The sequence below is a fragment of the Theropithecus gelada genome, chromosome 3 (genome assembly GCF_003255815.1).
Source record: "Theropithecus gelada isolate Dixy chromosome 3, Tgel_1.0, whole genome shotgun sequence".
NCBI lineage: Eukaryota > Metazoa > Chordata > Mammalia > Primates > Cercopithecidae > Theropithecus > Theropithecus gelada.
The window spans coordinates 117242355-117263115 of record NC_037670.1 but is presented as its reverse complement, the minus strand read 5'-3'; the positions used below and the strand labels follow the sequence as shown (position 1 = coordinate 117263115).

General features: G+C 36.6%; 1 protein-coding gene across 3 annotated transcripts in view; it reads left to right on the top strand.

The window, feature by feature from the left end:
- GRM3 (glutamate metabotropic receptor 3) overlaps positions 1 to 20761 on the top strand; it is a 230663-nt gene that overhangs the window by 130152 nt on the left and 79750 nt on the right. The gene's annotated exons all lie outside the window — the stretch shown is intronic.

The window sequence follows — 20761 nt, the reverse complement described above, 5'->3', positions numbered from 1 at the left end:
TATATATGCTTTTTCTCACCTTAGTTTCTCCTAGTGCAATAAATGGTACTCTACAGCAGATGTGTAAATATCCCACTTATCCAAAGTAATTGAGAAACTGTGCCCTGCAAATGGCCTTTTTACAATCTAATTTTACTCTTTTACTACCTATGTATTCCCTGAAAGAAGACAGACCAGTTTAGAGGGAAAAATGTGGGCTACTAAAACCCTGTACTAGTTAGTTCCCAAGGGCAGAAGCCACTTCGTACTCATTGAAAGACCTATCTCATTATTTCATTTATCTGGTCAATATCACCATAAAGTCACAAATGTTGATAAAGTTCTTATCTTCACAGCATAAATAAAAAACCCCAGACTATCATGCTATAATTGAAAGAGTATAGATTTTGGCACCAGAAAGACCTGTGTTTGATTTCCAACTCCACCGTTTACTGGTAAATCTGTAAAACGAAGAAAATATTGTCTACCTCAAAAAGTTAGAGAGGGGATAAATTAAGAAAATCTATGGAAATGCCTCACCAAAAACTGACAGATTCAATAAATGGTAACTTTATGTCCCTAAAGTTATAGGATGGGTCAGTGGAAAGCCATATCTAAAGCCAATTATGTGGACTTCTCTGGTGCCCAAGCAGTCTCATGAAGTCATTGTTGGTTTCCCACATGGTTAATCAGCAAGTCAGTCTCTGTTAAGCTCCTACTGTGTGTACTGCACTGTGATAGGAGTTAGAGCGAACACTAAAGTCATATAGAACACAGCCCTGATCTCAAGAAACTTAAAATCTGGCTATGGGTACAATGTGCTCTGAAATAACAGTGACTATAATTCAGAATATGTTCATGTAGCTCACAAAGTAAGAAATGACCTTTAGAAAGGTTTTGAGGATGAGTAAGAATGAAAGTTGCATTGGAGAAAGGCTAACAGGGTGACAGTGTAAATGAGATGCTGGATCTGAAGAAGCCAATCAGAAAATTGTGGGAGACGTCCTTGTACAAGAGGATAAAGGCCTTGACATGAGTAAGAAGGGACAGGAGAGAGGGCTCCATTCCCTCCTCCACGGCTCCCACGTTTCCTGACTACTCAGACTCTGATTAGGCTACAAATTCATCCAGGCCGAATCAAGCAAAGAGTTGGAGCAATTAGTCTATACACTGACCCCCAGGCACCCTTCCAAGGAACCCTTCCATACAGGGTCCTGTGTTCAGCTAGGCATCACGAATAGTAAGAGGTGTTAGGTGGCTGTTATGTAGCTAATAATTAAATTGTATTATTCCTTTGAAACATATATGTCCTTTAAAAAGAATTCTAAAACATATAGTCAATGGTAATCCAAAGCCATAAATTCCTGATGGCCCTCTTGTACACTAATGAGGGAAACATTTTTGGAGAGAGGATTTTTCTGGGTACCTCTCATACTCACATGCTCCTGCTCCTGTGACTGATTCTGGTCATACACCTGGTGTGTGGTAACCGTGGTGACAGTGTGCAGCCTGTAGCATTGCCATCCATTTTTCACTGCTTTTGACTTCCTACATATGTACTGGAAATTGTCTTTGCTTGAACTGAGCCGGGGGAAAAAAGAGGGTGGAAGAAATAAATGAGTATGAACCTGTCACAAAATTTTAAAAATTCCTGCTGTCTAATTATAACATCTAGTCCCAAACCAGAGCTCAGGGTTTTCCATTACAAATTGCCTGTTGAGAGAGAACTTTAGAGAATGACAGCATTTTGTACATCTTCCCTTTTGTGGTTGGGTCAGTTTAGACATTGCAATCTCCCCATTTGGGCCTGGATTTTTCCGCTGAATTGCCTCAGGACGTGCTTTCTCTCCAGCTTCCTCTTCTTTTCCTATCTTCCCACTAAAGGAGAGAAATTTTTCCGGAAGGCAGCACAGGAGATATCACCTGCTGTGTTAGTTCATACAATAGGCAGTTTGCTGATAGGAAAACTGCATGGAGCGGAATTCTTAATGACTTGCTGGGTTAAGCTGTATCACCACTGATGAAGAAACTGGATACTTATTTTCCCAATGCTCTTATTAAGTACAACAAGCGAGTCTGTGGTGGTCCCTTTTATAAAACAACAGTATTGATTTCTTAATTCAGTAATCAATGAAAACTAACATCAAAATCCTTCTATATTAGCAAATATATGTGGGAGTCTATTCACCCTCCCTGGTGAATAAGTTTCTTTCAAAGCATTTTTAAGACTGTATCCTGCTCTTCTCCATAAGCCTGCAATCCACCCACTTCAGGAAAAACAGTATTTATTCAAGAAAAGAATCAAGTTGGTTGCCGTTAGGCAATTGTCTACCTGGTACTTGTTTTGAAACAATGATAATGCTTGCGATTTAAAATAGACTGTAGTTAACTGCTAAGTTGTTCAATCAAAAATGTTCCTTGAAATGACCCTCACTCTTTCCAGAGAACACGTCATTTCTTCAGTCTTTCTTGCCTAGATGGAGCAAATTTTAATTAGAACATAGCAGATACAAGTTGACCCAGTTATTGTTTTGTCCCTGAGTGTTAAAATGACTTCAGGAACAAATGAAGATTTGGCTTAGATGGTATGTAAAAGTTAAGCTCATAGAAAGTGCGGAAGAGAGCCTTGAAAGGACTTTCCTATCTCTTTCCCACCCCTGGTATAGAAATTTTCCAGAATTTCTAGCACTATTCACATCCCAGGAACACTCTAACTCAGGAGATGGTTATTATCACATAGTGTATCACGACATGACACGCATTGTTCACATTATATCCCTGAGAAGACTAACTCCTGAAATTAAATCCCTTGCAGTACATTTCATAGGTTTTAGCTATATGGGGAAGAGGGAAGAGCATATAAAGACATCACTCTATTATACCCCCTCCACTCAACTCCACAGTGCTCAAGGGGACCACTGCTGGTCAATTTGTATTAAGCATTGGTTTCTTTCAATGATTCATTCCTCCTTTAAATTCAAATGTTTTGGGGAAAAGTCACACATTAATTGCCAGTTTTCTTATAGGAGCATAGGAAAAAATAGTTGCAGAACTTGGGAGTGTAGTAGCCTTCATACAGTTAGCTGTCTCCAAGTATCTGATAGACTGCTGAATGGAAACAGGTACACTCTCTCTGTGGACAAATTGGTTGACTCTAGAGCAGAGTTTCTCAAACTTGGCACTACTGCTGTTTGGGGCCGGATATAGGGCTGTCCTGTACACTGTAAGATGTTTGGTAGCATCACCAGCCTCTACCCATGAGATGCCACCAGCACCCCAAGCTTTGACATCTAAAAATGTTTCCATACATTGGCAAGTTACAAAATTATTCCCTTTCCTCACTGAGAATCACTGATCTAGAGCAAGGTATATTTAGAGTCAACATAAGGAAAAGTTCTTAAAAAGGAAATAGCCTGGAAGGAGAAGGGTTGAAGGAAGTGAGTCCTCTGTTTCTGGAGTTATTCAAGCAAAAGTTGGCCTGTTACTGAGGAGACTGAAGCCACATATTAGTATTTGAATGACATGGCATTTAAGGGTATTTCTTAATGTTATAATTATATGTTATTCTATGAAAATACTCTACTGTTAGGGTTGAAGTCGTTGCAAAGGAAGTATTTAAAATATGGAGCAGAAAGTTTACATAATGGGCTCTTTTATATCAGGATCACTTTGAAGCAGAAGTCCAGTCAATTGTTATTTCACTTGATTATATTAGTATTTTTGCAAATTTCATGAATTAAGCATCTTATTTACCTATATATTATAACTAGGGTTCTCATATAAAATCATTTTTATCAGAAAATAAGCATTTATTAAGCATGTATATATTAAGCACAGCAAGAACATTATTTTACAGAACATTATCATGTAGTCTTGACATGGAGTAGAGAGAACGTAAAATAAAATTTTAAAATAGTAGATATCTTACAAGCTTCTGAGGGATGTAGAAGCAAATGGAAATATCAAGACCATACATAAAACAGGTCCAAGTGTAGAATCTGAGTATCAATTGACAACATAAGTACAGGGAGATCAGAAAGAGAACAGAATGAGCAGAAAGGAATGGGATTGAACATCAGAAAGACCTAGATATACATAAACAGCAAACCTGCCTTTGAAGCCTTCCTGGAAAATTGCTTTCTCATAGTCTACAGATGATATCTGCACAGTCTTTCATATATGAGGGAACATAGTGTTTCATCCACCTAGAATGCAATGTTCTTCAGCTGTCTGTATGCCTTGCAAATCCCACTTTCCTTCAGTCCTCCCCTCAAATCCTATCCCTGTGAGAACCCTTTCCCAAGTACTCACCTCATAAACATGCACCTCCATTACTAAGTACATATAACTGTTCATTTGCATATTTATTCTTCCATGAACTATAAACCACTTGAGTTTAAGAACGACGTCTTTTTTTCTTCATATTACTGATAGTTAGAATAATGTCTCAACCAGGTAGACAGTAAGTCTTTGTTGAATGAATTGAAAGAATTGATTACCTATGTACAATTGATAAGAACTGAAGGATGTTAACCTGCTATACTTCCAGAAGGCTGAAAATCTTTACGGGAATCTTGGATGAAGGGTCACAACCATCACCCACCTATTCTAGATCAGTCTGGATGCTCATAAATGAGAAATAAGCACTTTCCTGCAATGGAAGATTGGTTTAGATATAAAAGACAAACGATGTTGCAAGGCGAGCAGACAGGACCAAATTGCCCCTATCATCCTCACCCGCATTCTTTACACATGTGCCACAGATGCCTTGATCTGAAAGAAGTTCTAGGGGTTCCATTACAATTGTTCTTAGACCAACTATTCCAGAGAAGACAATCCAAGGCTCAACACAACTAGACAGTGCCATTTCGAATGTTAGAGCCTGCCTAGCTGTCTGCAGTCTCTCCACAGGAAGAATATGCAGGAAAACATTTTATGCCAGATGCTGTGCTTGTAGCTAATGCAAAGGCAGAGAGAACATCATCCTATCCTCAAGAAAAGCAGAGTGACAGTATTAGAAATCCATTCACTACTCTATCACCGGTGTCTCTATCACTAGAATAGTAAAAATGATAGTTGCATTTAGGGAGTTTCATACAATGATTATAGCATGGATATGTTACAATTGTACATTTTTAGTGTGCCTTTCTTGAAAAATTTCAACACAATGATTAAAACTGTGCAGACTGACTAGGATTCACTTAACCCCTCATTGTCTCTTTACTCATGTCTAACATTGAGATTTTTTTTTTTATGATTTCAACTTTTATTTTCGATTCAAGGGCCACATATGTAGGTTTATTACTTAGGAATATTGTGTGTTTCTGAGGTTTGGGGTACAAATGATCCTGGCACCCAAATAATGAACATAGTATCCAATGGGTAGCTTTTCAGCCCTTGAACCCCTCCCTACCTTCTCCCCCTATTAGTTCCCAGTGTCTACTGTTGCCATCTTTATGTACATGTGTACCCAGTAACATGGGGATATTAGTAGTACCTCTCTCATTGGGTTATTGTGGGAATTAAATAAGAAAATACATGAAAAATGAGAAAATGGTGCCTTGTATACTTAGCAGTCAACATTTTAGTAGATATTATTATCTATTACCTTTTATTTATTATTTATTTATTTATTTATTTATTTTACTTTCAACATCTCCAGCCCAAAAGGTACAGTTTAAAGAGGAATTCAGACTCAGAGGTCAAGTTCCGAGTTCAAGTTTCTATCACTTCAAAAGTAGCAGAATCAACATGAGAATCCAGATAGCTTGCCTCCCACACCAACCACCGCCTCACATAGTCTAAGCTGCAGAAAAACCTGACTCAAAAGTTATCTCAGACAGAATCTTTTTTCATTTATTTCCTTCCCAGACGTTTCATTCTAAAGCAATCTCACAATGCTGATTGTTTTGAAACCTCCCTCCACTGCTCCTGCTTCACCTCCTCCAAGAAAGGGCAGTGCTATTCAAGGACTTTATCACAGGGAGGGAGGCACCAGCAATAACAATTAAAAATGCTTTTGTTAGCATTGCTTCATTGTAGACGTGTCTCATCTGAAGTAATTATCTGGTATGCTATTTTTTTTCCTTTGCATTGGGGTTAATTTGTTTCTTAATTAATTCCCCTTCTTTCATGTGTTTATTTGGAAACTACTCTAGTGAAAGATAAGAACTTACCATCAGGACCACTGTTCACAAGGCAATAGATGGTCCATGCTCTGAACCAGGCTTACACTGCAGGTCAGGTGTCTATGATGGAGGTCATGCAATGAAAAGCAAAGAATACAGACATTCAGACATTCCTAAGATAGCAGCGGTGTTTTATGCTATGATTATAGATTAATAGGTAAACCTTTGAAATAGGACTCCTGACACTTCTGGTTAAACCTACAATATTTTGCCTTAATGACGCAAAGTTCTCTTTCCAAATTACCATTAAATATGTGCCTTTTTTGTGGATTGATATGTACAATTTCAGTATTTCAATATGGAAAGAGCAACTGCTGGCAGTTTATAATAAGGAAGGTCCATGGATCTCATGTAGTGTAAGTACTTCTACTGATCTATGGAAAATTCAGTTGAAATTCACAGATTACCTTTCTAATTAGCGGACTTTGGGAATTTAAGAATAGTGTTCCAAAAACACCTGCAGTTAAACTCCAAACAAACGATACTCCAGGAGGTTTATCAGTGGGACTTTGAACATTAAAACTGTAGTGTGACTATTTTTGACAACACCACCTGGTATATTGTGGAAATCTCTTTGTTATTAGTAACAAAGTTTTGATTCTTGCCAACACTTTGGCTTCACATTCCAATAAAGTGAACTGCAATACAGGGGAGAATTCAATAGAAGCAACACCTTCAAAAATTATATTTTAAACATAGACCGCATTTCCTTGCCAAGCGGTCAGAATGGCAAAGCATCTTGACAGATTTGCCATCACTTAATAGGGTTGAATTGTCAGGGTGTTTACCCAAGGGACTAGCAGTTTTTTCCCAGGCACAGTGCCTCCAATTTGGGTAGATACCATAAGGTTCACAAATGAGGCCTCATAGAATGCAAACCAGGCAATTAAGCTCTTCCAATATGGAAAACAGATGTGGTTGAACAAATGAACTGAAATTTGTTCTGAATTTCTCAATAAAAAGTAAATTCCATCTAAATAAAAATATACATGTGCATTAAGTCTACATTACCTACATTTACAAAGTAGTTTTAAGAAAGATTATTTATACAAGATTTAAAGGAATGTAACATCACACAATATACCCACGTAACAAATATGAACATGTATCTTCTTGCGCTAAAATTAAATTAAATTAAAAAGTAAAGGAAAGTAACAATAAATGCAGGTTGGTACCATCCAGAAAATTTCAACTGTTACCAATGGCTATTTAACTGACTCTCAGCTCTTATTTTTACGTTAAATAAATATTTTTTGTATTATCTTTTCTAAGATGCTTCTAGGAATTTAAAAGTTCTTCATCTTTCCTAGAGACCTTTCTCCAACAACCATTATTATTTATGACCTGCTCTTTTCCAGGAAGGATTCAAGGTGACCTGTAATGACACAAAGAGGAGAACAAATAAAAACATGAGTACTTGGGTAATTACTACCAATGAAATAAAATGGTTTTAAGTAGGCTCCATTTGTTTTAAAGCTCCAATCTTTATATTTATATTATCAACTTACTCAGCATTATTGAGATGACATCGTTCCTAGCTTTCAAGAACCCATAGCCTAAGTCAGAATGACTAGTTTGTTCATCTGATTGCCCTTCCCTGACTCATTCCTTTCAAGTTGGATATCATCCACTGTGTCTTTTTAAAACATAACTTTGGTCATGTCGTTTCCTTAATAAAAAATTTAATAGCTTTTTATCTCTTAAAGAACAAAGTTCAAAATACTTATAATGCATATAAAATCCTAAGTGGTTTAACCACCATCCTTCTATCCTTCTTTACCTTCTACTAATCCCTGTGAGGCACTGGGTACCCTGAAAATAGGGAACTACCTGATACTATTAAAGCAAATATGTACTTTCTCATCTTTGTCTTTGTGTTCTCTCTTCTATGTAAAAACCTCCTTTCCTCTTCCTCTGCCTGGAAAACTTCCACTTATTCTTCAACATCAAGCCTATATGTTACCTCTACATGGAGGTCTGTGATGACTCATCTGAGTGTAATTAGTTGCTCTTCACCTGTGTTTTTGTATAAGTTTGTATACATACATATCTTAAAATTTTATCCTCCACTATGTTTCTTTGTCTCCCATCAAATTACGCCTTCCTGGAGGACTGTAGGGGTACATTGCTCATCCAGAAAAAGAAAACTAGATTTTAGAATAGTGCCTTGTATAATCGACATCAGTCAAAGTTTGCTGAATGAGTGACTATGAATTAGCTATTATCACGCTCTCTATTGCTTATTGAGCATTTACTATGTGCCCATCGGTGACTCAAGTGCTTCATATGTTTTCAGGTAATCTTTACATAACTTCCTAAACCACAGATTACTATCCTTTCCTTTTGACAGATGAAATTGCAGCTTAAGGAGTTAAAATAACTAGCTGAAGGTCACAGAGCTAGTGAAAGGAGGAGCTGAGATTCCAATGCTGGCCTGTCTGATTCCAACCCTGTGCACTGTTTGCTTCTTTTGCTTCAATACCATTTGCGTCTTTTGTGTCTGACAGCTCTATTGAAGTAAAGAGCAGTTAATAAGAAAACAATGAATAACACAATTCTGTTTGCTACAATATGGTGAATATAACTTTGCCCTAAATTATTGCTCCAAGACCTCAAGAGTAAATGATAATCATTTAAGGAAATATTAGGCTATAGCCCTCAGCTATCCCCAAGCGTACCCAACAGCTTTTGTCCTTTGGTTAACAACTGACAAAGATTGGCATGCTTTTTGTTATTGATAAGGCCATATTTTTTGTATTATTCTTATACAAGTGACTTCAGGGACCACAGAAAAATATAGATTAGTTCAACTTGTGGCTCTGTTAAAACTTCAAGAGACATTGTCAAAAATCAATACCTGAGGCACTAAAGAATGTGTTTCTAACAAGTCTTTTGATGTCAAGTCACCCTGGAAGTCAGGTTTTCGCAGGTGTTGCTGGCAAACACAAACACACTTGACACCCAATATGACATAGACTTTTTGATCCTCTTGTTAGGAACTGGAACATGAACCACTTCACTTCTGCGATTTCTCCTGAAAACTAATGCATAGGGGAAAAGGGCAGCAAAGAGCAGATGCAGACTAATTCAGTGGGCAAAATACCTTCTTGTTTGTCTTGTAAGTATCTGCTAAATCTGGATGGAAAGAAAGTTACTCCCGAGATAGTTCGTTGTTAGTGAGGGAACAAGCTAGGTATTTGAATATGGAGTAGCATTGTGATGGTGAGAAATGACATGTCTTATAATACCAGTCTCCTGAAATGATAGGATTCGAGGAATCCTTTGTGGTCTGCATATCATTTCAGCCTAAATGATGAGTCATGAAAATGCCAAAATGAATAAGCTTACTATTTAAGAAGTCCTTCAGTTTCAAATGAAGAAAATAAAAGTGGATGACAATCTTGGTTACAAACCACAGGAATTGAGTGCAATGATTTCCAGAGAGACTTGGGATGGAAAGCAGAGTGACTTTGAGCCATTTTTGAAGGTTTCCACTATGATTAGGGGGTCCTTTGTTTGGAATGTCCACGTGAAATCATTGGTACTGAGCCATGCTGTTGAATGGTGATAACCAATATGGATCTTTGACTCAAGTGTTTTGGGGGCCCATGGCACATAGGAGTTGTTGACTTCTTCAGATTATACTGCGTACACTGGTATTTGCTATACTTCATTATACGATTTCTTAAATCAACATTAATTCCTGGTCTTGGGATGGGCATCAATTGTTTTCATGCAAAATATTCCCAGATGTGCTACAGGTAATGTGGTCAAAACAAAACAAAACAAAAAAGGTTACTAATCCTTTTAGCAATAACAATATGATTGGCCTCCTTTATGGGCAGATAACGCAGCTGATGTGAACAGCTCGAATTTCTCAGGCAGTTTTGTCAACTATATACCACCCCCAGTTCCAGTTTAAAATACAGGCCAATCTGGGATTTTGTACAGCTAATGATGCAACTTGAACAAGCTGAATAGGAGCGACACCGAGGTCTTTGAACATCACAACTTCTAGAACTTGTTTTTATGTAATAACCTGTGCTGTGAGGTAACAGATGGTTCAAAGTGCAGCAACTCAATGATTCTCTTCCAGGCACATATATAAGCATTTAATTAAAAGAACTAAACAAAACATTCAGTACTGCATGTGTGACAAAGCAATTAAAGGTGTAGACTTATTGTTAGAAAACAGCCCCAAAGAGATAGGTGAACAGCAGAGAATAAACATGAAGGTTATTTTCAAGTCTCCTGATTACAGGACAGTAGCAATGGTTTATTTTTTAAATGTATATAGTTCAGCTCTGTAAATAGCATTCTTCTTGGAAGTGGGCATTTGATGCCTCTTTGCCATCTGGAATTTTTGTAGCTAAGTATAGATTCTCATAAAAACTATTTATTATTGTTCCCTTTAATGTATTAGTACAAATTCAGAAGCCAATAACTGTAAAACTTCTGAAAATAATTCTCATGGCAAAAAAAACACTTTCGTGGGAAACCTATTTCTACCAGATTCTACATGTCTACAGTCCTTTTGTCTTCTGTTGAAAAAAAATATTTGGCATTGTGTCAGCATAGAAGGCACAAAGCTCTGTTTGAAATTGATACATCATGAAATTGATACACCTGAGTAGAAACAGTAAACGAGGAACTGATGTGGGGGCTCGCAAGTGACTGATATTTTCCAGTTCACATTCTCTTTTTTCAGAACACAAAAAGAATAGAGTAAACAGCCTGAGATCTTTCTCATAGCTTATATTCTTTTGCTCCCATGATCATAGCATATTTCATGATAAGCAATGCACAACACGTGATAAATCAACACACAGAAATAGAAGAACACTATGTCAATGTAATAAAAAGCCGTATATTAAAAATTCACAGCTAATGTCACACTCAGTGGTAAAAGACTGAAAGTTTATATTCAACATAATATGGGAAGTTCCAACCCCTAGTACCTTGGAATGTGACTTGATTGAAAAATGGTGTCATTGCCTATGTACTTAGGTTAGGATGAGGTCATACTGAAGTAGAGTAGGTTCCTAATTCAATATGACTGGTATTCTTACACAAAAGCAAAATTTGGATACACACACACACACACACACACAAACATACACACACACTCATCATTGAAATAAAGCATGGCACCTGGGATCCTAAAAAGAAGGCTCCGTGGCTTGTTAGAAAAGATCAGGAGACAATAAAACTTCCAAATAAATTAGTATTGAACTAAAAATTCCTGTCAGTGAATGAGTATGGCTTGGATGCCTACAGTAGCATCATTCCACAACTGGCTATTGATTGTGGGAAAAAAATAAAGTTTTAAACATTCGCAAAGCAAGAATAAGTGAGCAAGTGGTGTTAATTGATTCCTGAGAGTCTAAATCAATTCCTTGTCGTATGTGTCATCTCATTTTAATTAAAAAAGAATACGATTAGTTAAGGATCCACACTGCACAATAAAATTGTTTCTCAGTCATACTTTAGAGTAGCTTCATATTGCCTGCTGGTGGTCAGCTTCCCCCCATGTGTGCACGTGCACACGTGCACACACACACATAAACCCATCATTACATTTGGAAAATGTTACATGGTAGAGCAGCAAAATATCAATTCACTCATCAATCCATTTAACAAATATTATGGAGCACCTCTATACTCTGTGAGGCATTGAGAATTCAGAGATTAACAAGAGTTCTCACTCCAGTGGAGAATTTAGTGAATAATCTAGAAATCACCATATATTTTCATTAGTACCATGAGAGAAACACATGAGGGAATGAAAGAGGTTCAGAGAATGGGCACACAAGTCATTCTGAAGTCAGGCATTAAGAATGGTTCCTTAGAGAAGAAGCCCTTGAATGGATTAGCTGAGCAGACAAGTAGTAAAGGTCATTCTAGACAGAAGGAACATCATAGTATGTCAGAGCTTCTCCATAAAGTTGAGTTTATTTGGAAGAAAAAAAAATTGGGAAAATGGTGGCAGATATTTCATAACATTTAACAATGGTTTGTTGGACAACTACTGCAAGTAAAGCCCATTTTAAATTACACCAGCTTACAACTACAATGGAAAAAAGACAAAAATACTAATTTTATAACATCACACCTGCTGGCAAACATAATTGTATCTGGCCAAGTCCAGCATTTCTTCTTGAGCAAAATTAGTCACATCTGTGACTTGATAGTCTGCAGTGAAAACATTGCAACACCTAAGTCCTGGATAAATTCAAACCACCAAGAAAATGGGTACCTCATAGTATTTGAACATTGAAAATCAAATGACAGTACATGCTACATATGGAAAGAGCTTCTGCTAAACATCACTTACTTGCATGCAGACTCTCAGGCCCAATGGGTTCTGCTATAAGGTCATTGAGTGTCTCACATAAATCATAAAGCCAAATCTGACACTGATATTTATAGCTTGAAGCTTTCATTCCCCACATGGAAATTTCCCAGTAGATTCTTAGACTATCGTTGTTATCTCTGTTGATGGCCAGTCAGTAAACAAATGTTTATGGAGTCACCACAAAGCACAGACTGACAAATGAAAAGCATACTTTTGATAGCAAGGGATGATTGGTCATGGTCCTCAAATAAAGGAGTTTATGGCTTCAGAACAAAAAACAGACAAACGTTATAACCTGAAATATATCATTGCATCATTATAGTGAGAGGAATCCATTACGAGCTTGGATTGCAGAATGTACTGAAGAAATAGGACAAAAGTGAGTATAGTGAGTGGTCCCAGAATACCTACCACTCACGGGTTCCTTAGTAAGCTCTCTGTGCACCCTTTACCTTCGTTTCTCAAGCTATAAAATGGGATAACGGTAGTATCTACATCATAAGAATGCCATGAGGATTAAATAAGAAAATACATCTGCAACAATTAGAACAGTAGCTGGCACAAAAATATTAGGACTATTGAAAATACTAGGGATCTTTAAAAGGCTTCCCCAAAAAAGCCTTGCCCAAAAAAGGTAGTTTGAAAACAGTAACTTAGAGAATAGGAAAACTGAAATAGCTCTTCTTTGTTCACTTTTGAGGAATTCTGAATTGGAATCTAAACAGGATAAACCACTTAATAATAATTCTTTGACTTTAGCCACCCTTAGATTTCTGGCACTTGCTGAACTGCAATATTGAATTTTGCATTTATAATCTCATTTTTTCTAGTTATTTCTTCTTTCTTCACCTGTGTAATTTTAACTTAAACTCAGCAATTTACATCTCTTCCTATATAATATCACCTTGTTTCCAGAGAGGGAGCCTAGTCCTCTGAGAAAATCAAGAGACTAAGCTCTAATCCTAGCCTTTCTGCCTATTGGTTGTCTAAATTTTTTTTTAATTTAAACAGATTTATTTATTCACTTAATAATCAAGAAATCCATTCCATATTATCCTTATGAAAAATAGCTACATTGCCCAACCCTAAACATAAAAATTGAAAAAAGTAATGTGTTTTACATTTTTGCAAATCTCTCTAATCTGCAAATACTGATGCCCTGGCATCAGTATTTTTTAAGCTGTTTTGGTGATTTCAGCATGCATCCAAGTTTAAGCACCAGTGATATAAGTCTGCTGTCCTTCGCATTCCTATGGTGTATTAAATGAAAGACGTATGACATCTGACTTAAAAGAATACATTTGGATTCTCACATTGATTTCTACATTCAATTTCTTTGGATATATTGCTTTATTTGAAGGACATGAAGAAAAACTTTTACAGATATGTAACTGGAAAATGGAGAAGTATTTTAATAGTCTTTTCAGAGAACTGTGAATAGTCTTCTTTGATACTACACCAAATTTCAACAAGTGTTGGTTCCTTACAGGTTAATTGCTGTGGAATCTAGAAACATATCATTGTGCTTATCATACTCTGTTACATTAAAATCTATTGGTTTATCTTGCACATTGAATGAAACTTTAACCCATTCATGATCTTCTATCATGTATCAATCGTTTAGAAAATGTTGATTCATTGTTTTGAATATTAACATATCATTATCTACTATCAAAAAAAAACACTTTTTTTAATATTTCCATTGATCCTTTCAGAAATGTTTTTAAGTATGAGGAAGCAGCCAAGCTCACAGTGGCAGATGCAACTTTTAATTTTCACTTATAAGATGAAATTTTGTTATTGGCAACAAACAAAGGAAAATTGTCAGTTGTTTTCCCTAAAGGGAGAGTCTTACTTTGTTCATTTTTGAGGAAATATCTGCCAAATACCCAAGTTTAAACAACCATAATTTTTCTGGCCATCACACTTTCAAGTAAAAAATACTGTCCCAAAAAAAAAAGAGAGAAAGAGAAAAAAAAGTCTATGCTGGTTTAGCTCACAACGCAAACAATTGCATAAGTGCTTTTCCCCAAGACAAGAATTGTACTTCAATGTGCAGCAGAGTACTTTACACATACTTCTTATTTCATCACCCAGCATATGTAAATGATACATACTCAAGGTTCAAAGTTTAATAAAATTAATATCTCTTACTGCTTCACTGAGGGAATTTTTCAATGAAACTGATTTTTTTACTGTGTGTGGCAGTGAAAAATACAATGTTCCTGTAAAAATTGGCATTGCAGCCTTGCTTCATGCTAAGGCACCAGCGCTTTTATCCACCATTGGTTTTGCGCCATCAGTACAAATGTCAACATAGTCAAAAAGAAATCTAGTGCTTCCATGTTATTATGAAAATTTTTATTTTCATATTATTATGAAAATAAATTATGGACTCCCTGAAAGGACTTTCTTGAAGTCTGTAAAACACAGTTTGAGAACTACTGATCTAAGTCATTGGTTCTCAAACTTGGCTGCCTATTAGAGTCACCTGAGAAGATGTTTTAAATATTGATGCTCAGGCCACATCTTTGACTAATGAAATCAAAATCTCTGGGTACAGGGCCCTGGCATCAATATTTTTTAAGCTGTTTTGGTGATTTCAGCATGCATCCAAGTTTAAGCACCAGTGATATAAGTCTGCTGTCCTTCGCGTTCCTATGGTGTATTAAATGAAAGAGGTATGACAGCTCTGAGACCCCAGGAAGCACCAGCAGGTTCAGTTCAGAATACTGTAGGTATAGGCTGGCATCTATGCAGAATCCCAAAGGATAATTTTCATGCCTGGATTCCCAGTCTTTGGCCCATTTATCATCACTGTTGCTAAATACAGTAGCATGTGTTATAGAAGAATGCATAAAGCACTGGCCAAGGATTCAAGCTGGGTACTCTACAGCTAACTCTAATATTTATTAGCTTTGTGGTTTGGCCAAAATACTTAGCTTCTTTGCTTCCTTACCCTAAAAATGGTGATGATAATAACAACATCTATTCTCAGTGGGTGGTTAGGAGGATTAAATGAGCAAATATATGGAAACTCTTACAACAGTTCTTGGCATACTGGAAGCACTAAATGTCAGCCATTAATACTATCCACTGAAATGTAACTTTCAGTGATACATCAAAAGTGCCTATCAGACAATAAGCACTTCTTGAATAAACGAATGCAGAAACATCACAATTAGAGCAAAGGAATGATGTCATGAAGTCTGGCTTTATCACTTACTGTGTTCACTTGATAAGTTATGTAAACTTTCTGAGTTTCAGCTTTATCCATACTTTACCCTGTGCGCTTCTGTTTCCTCACATATAAAACAAAAGGTTTAGATCATCTTCACGGTTTCTTTCATCTCTACAATGTAATGATATTATTGCTTATTTATATTTTTTTCAATGGCATTCATACAAATTAAATTTTATTTGGCCACTATGAATATAAGAAATACGACTTTATATAAGACTTATATAAAGACTTGGAAGAAATATAAGACTTTCTTCCAAGCTGCTGTCTTTGAGTATATTTAACTGTATTATCCAACTCCTATCACTTTCTCTTTTCCACAAGAGTCCAAGTAATGTCACCAATAACTTACTGAAGTCATGGTCCTCCAGGCTGCAACTCTTCCTTATATAATGTTGAAAAGATGGCCCCCTCGTAAAATATACTCTTATTAAACCCATGCTGATTCCTAGTACTTTCCTCATTCAGTTCTAAGTGTTTCCATGCTCTCCGTTAGCAAACTTTGTTCTAGAAGATTACCAAAGCACATCATGCTTATTTATTTATATTTTTTCATGATTTATATATCCCAAATTTGTCCTTCCTCCTCCCCTTTCACCCTCTGGGAGTCCTCCCATTATGTGTTTTTCAAGGATTATTGATAGTGATTTCAAAATGTAATCTGCAATTTCTTCCAGAATTCATTACTGTGGACAAACTCCATCCATCTGATTATGGGTTTGTGTGGTTTTTTGTTTTTGTTTTTTTTTTTTTTTTTTTTTTTTGTATTCTCTCCTAATTTTGAGTGTGGTAACATTTTCACATTATCTGTGCTACCATTTCCATGTTAGAAACCATTCCCAATGGAGAGAATGAGAAAGAAAGAGGGATGGAGCAGCATCTTTCTTCTATTCATATAGAACCAACTTTCCCATCTGATGATTCTATATCTTCCTGCCACATCTTCTCCTGAAACATAATTTCAAATCAAAACAATAGCAATGACAAAAATCACGTTGATGCATTTTCACATTCTGTGCTTTAGTGTCCCTTATTTTTACAGGCTGATGTCAATCTTTTATGTTGTATATGGGGACGCCCCCAACCTACATACAGACAGCACCCATTCTGTGTTGCTAGTTCTAACACCAAAATCCCTAAAAACGTAGCCTAGTACCCAGGGGATTCTTTAGAGTCTTCATCTTCTCTTTCTTGTTGAGACTATTCTGTATTGTAGGAATTATTTTTTAAGTCCTCCTGTATTCCATTTTAGAGTCTTAATTTATGTGAAGCATATCTCTTTTAAAGTATTTTTTTCCAAAGCATATATAACTACATCCTGTTTTTCCTTCCTCCACTCTATCTAATAATAACATAATTGGGTAACTTTCTTCCAAAATTTTACATTACTTCTCCATTCTAAAACAATTTTTCTTTTATCATTCAAAATGATGTCCAGTGTAGGAGTTCCTTTATTTCTTTATGCTTTCTCAGAGAAACCATATGGCCAGTAAAGTAAGTCAAGAATATACCAGAACCAAGCTTTAGACAAATGAGACAGGAACCCAGTTAACAACTACCTGGATATTCCCCAACCCTAGTTTTAAATTTGTATTAAAAAGAAAGTTCCTGCTAACAGCAACTAGGTAGTCTATGGTGTATACCATAATATTGCTTCTGTTCCTCTTATTCTTTCTACCTGGATGCCTTTCTGTATTTGAAGGCTCAGGTTTATAGTCACACAGTAGAAGGTAGAGAGGAAGCTGTCAGGGGATAGCCATAGTACTTGAAGTCAAAACACCTGGTTTTACACCTTGATTTCACCCACACATTCTAACCATATGACTATGAGCAAGTTTCTTCACCTAGCAGAACTGTTTTTGCATATCTAAAATAGAAATAATATCCACCATAAAGTTATTGTGACTATCAAAAGAACAAAATATGTTTGTGTGTGTGTGTGTGTGTGTGTGTGTGTGTGTACATACCCAGTACATTGGTACCTGGCTTTACAACAGAATAAACACATTTTTTAAATGAATAAACCAAAGTAACATTCTTCTGTACAGATAAGGCTGGGGTGGATGAGAAAGAGAAAGGAGAGAGACTTATAACCTACTGCCTCTCATGGTATTTACTTTTAAGCATTTTAACCCTTATAATCTAAATAAACTAATTTTAAAAGGAGCAGCTCACTGTGATAAAATTACTTCAACACTTCACTCCATCATTCATTTGTATAACGTGTGTTTCTAATGTAACTCTGAATATCAGAAGTTTGACTATATTATCACCCCATGCTATTCAATATAGGTGATACAATTCAGATAATACTTATTGTGTTCCAATCTCATGTTTCAACTCACTAAATGTGCGGTTTTTTGGGGTTTTTTTGTTTTTTTTTTTTTTTAATTTGAGACGGAATCTCACTCTGTCACCCAGGCTAGAGTGCAGTGGCCGGATCTCAGCTCACTGCAAGCTCCGCCTCCCGGGTTTACGCCATTCTCCTGCCTCAGCCTCCCCAGTAGCTGAGACTACAGGCGCCCGCCACCTCGCCCGGCTAGTTTTTTGTATTTTTTTTTTTTAGTAGAGACGGGGTTTCACCGTGTTAGCCAGGATAGTCTCGATCTCCTGACCTCGTAATCCGCCCATCTCGGCCTCCCAATGTGCTGGGATTACAGGCTTGAGCTACCGCGCCCGGCCTGTGCCTCCTTTTTCTAGAGTCGATTGTGGTATCCTCATTAAACACACACGCACAGAGGAACATAAAATTATTCTTAAAATGCGGGCAATAGTTGTTTTATTCTAGCCCACAGCCTTCCCCAAAGCTACAGCTCATCGTGCCCCTTTCCAATGCAGAGAATCTTTTCCACATTGCTGTTATTTTATGGCTAGTTCGTTCTCTTGCAAAGCCTGCCTTGATTGTAAATTATTCTCATACATCCTGGAGAGTTAGACATGAAGCCTATCATTGAAAAACAAGAACTTTTTTATTTTTTATTTTTTAGCAGCTTCTCATTACTCCTACCCCTATGGGAGAGGAAATTTCAGCAGTTTAGGATCGTTTCACTGTGATTCTTCGCTGCCAGAAAATAATGTCCAGATATTTTTTAGGTCCTTTCATTCTCTGTCTCCCTGAGGGATTCAGGTCCTGATTAATATAACTTGAAGATGAGAAAATTATTGTATCAAGAAGAGATGGCCTCTCCAGTGCTAGCCAGAAACCTCTTAACAAAGTCAAGCTATTGCACAGACAGCGCTCCTATTACCAAGCCTTCCATAGTGGTACATAAATCCAGTGGAAGCCAGGCACTCATTCGAGAAGTAATGACAGTACCTGTTTGGTGACACCTGCCACTTCAATCAGGTTGAGTGAAGCAATATCCCTATGCCTAAATAAGTCAGTATAGGCCATTTTGTCCAGAGTCTCCTAGTCCTGAGAAGGGAAGAAATAAATAATATATTAGCCTTTACCCCTTCATCCACCCATTCACCTCCATTCCCCCGGATTCAAGAATACTAAATGCAAGAAAGATTTGGGGTTTTAATTTTGCATTATATTATGTGTTAAGCCCTGGATTTCTAGCTGTTTTATTTGTGGTTGAGAGGTAGCAGGATTGGAAAAGATACAGAAATATTTTTGATAGCTCTGGGCTATATCTAGTGTTGATTTTAATAGCAGGCCAGATATTCAAGAACATGCTGTGTAGCTGTGTATGAACTTGGCTGTTGGTTTCTCTTGCCAGATGAAATTATGATTAATCAGGGCTCAGATGTCAGTTGTTTTATATTGCTTGTGCTCTTTGCTAACAGCTGCCTATTTCAAGCTGTACTTCCTACATGTCAAATATAAACGTGAAACCACAATCTCCAAAAGGAGAAATTTCAAAGTACTAATATTCATGCCAATGTAGATAAAGCATACTGTAATATTCAATGTCATTTCTGATGAAAATCCACTTAGTATGTTACATAATTTAACTTAAGTCAGTATAGAGAAAGAACTCTCCTACACGAGGTAGCCAGGAGAAATTCTTTTTAAAACCTTATTATTCGGTATGCATATAATCTGCTTAGATATTTGTAAATATATATCTCTGCAAATACTCTATGCATAAAATGCTCCTCAATAAACAAATGTCACTTTCCTTTTTATTCTACAATAAATAAAAACAATAAATATGTTGATAGGTCAATTATAAAAAATTTAAATATTTGATTCAGATTTAGGTTTAAATACTTGGAAGTAAGGTGGTCTGTTCTTGACAAGGTCCTCAATACCTTTTTATTTGATTTGTTTACTCAAAAATGACATAAGAATATAATTCTGTATGATTTCTTTTCACATAGTCCAAGCAGAAAAATATTTTAAAAAGAAAAAGAAAGTAAAGAAAATATTGGTCAAGATTTTCAGGAGTTTAGAAAAGTGTATGCCTAAAATGTTGGGAGGTGGACTAAATATAATTGATTTTTTTTTTTTTTTTTTTTTTTTTTTTTTTTTGCTTAACCTAGATGATAAATGTCTAATCTGGACTGCCCATGTGGCATGCAGTTTCCAAATTAAACTCTTTCAGAGACTGCTGTTTTTAGCAAAAGAGGGGGAAGTGAGAATTAGACAACACCCTTGCTCTTTCTATACAAGTGCAGTCAAAAATCGAGTTTGGCCAATTCACTGTAGTTCATTGCTTGAACTATAGCAGGACCCCAGAAACTTAAAGCAACCTGAGAGCCCCTGAACAGGTTTATCCTAGTCTAGAGTCTAGCACAGAGTATAGAAGAGAGTGTGGTGCCCTTCTCATTTCTCTCCTCTATCCTTTCCTGATGCACACACTACCTGTGTGAGACCTGCTTCCCCGTGTCTGAAATACAGAATCCAAGGAAGCATCTGGTATTCATCTCGAGAACTATCAGAAAAAATGTAGCCATATAGAGTAGAGGGGGAAAGGGAGTCAGTAAAAGGTGTGGATGCTATTATTCATTTTCATGTCGTCACTTACCTCTGGGTTTCTAACAAAGGTC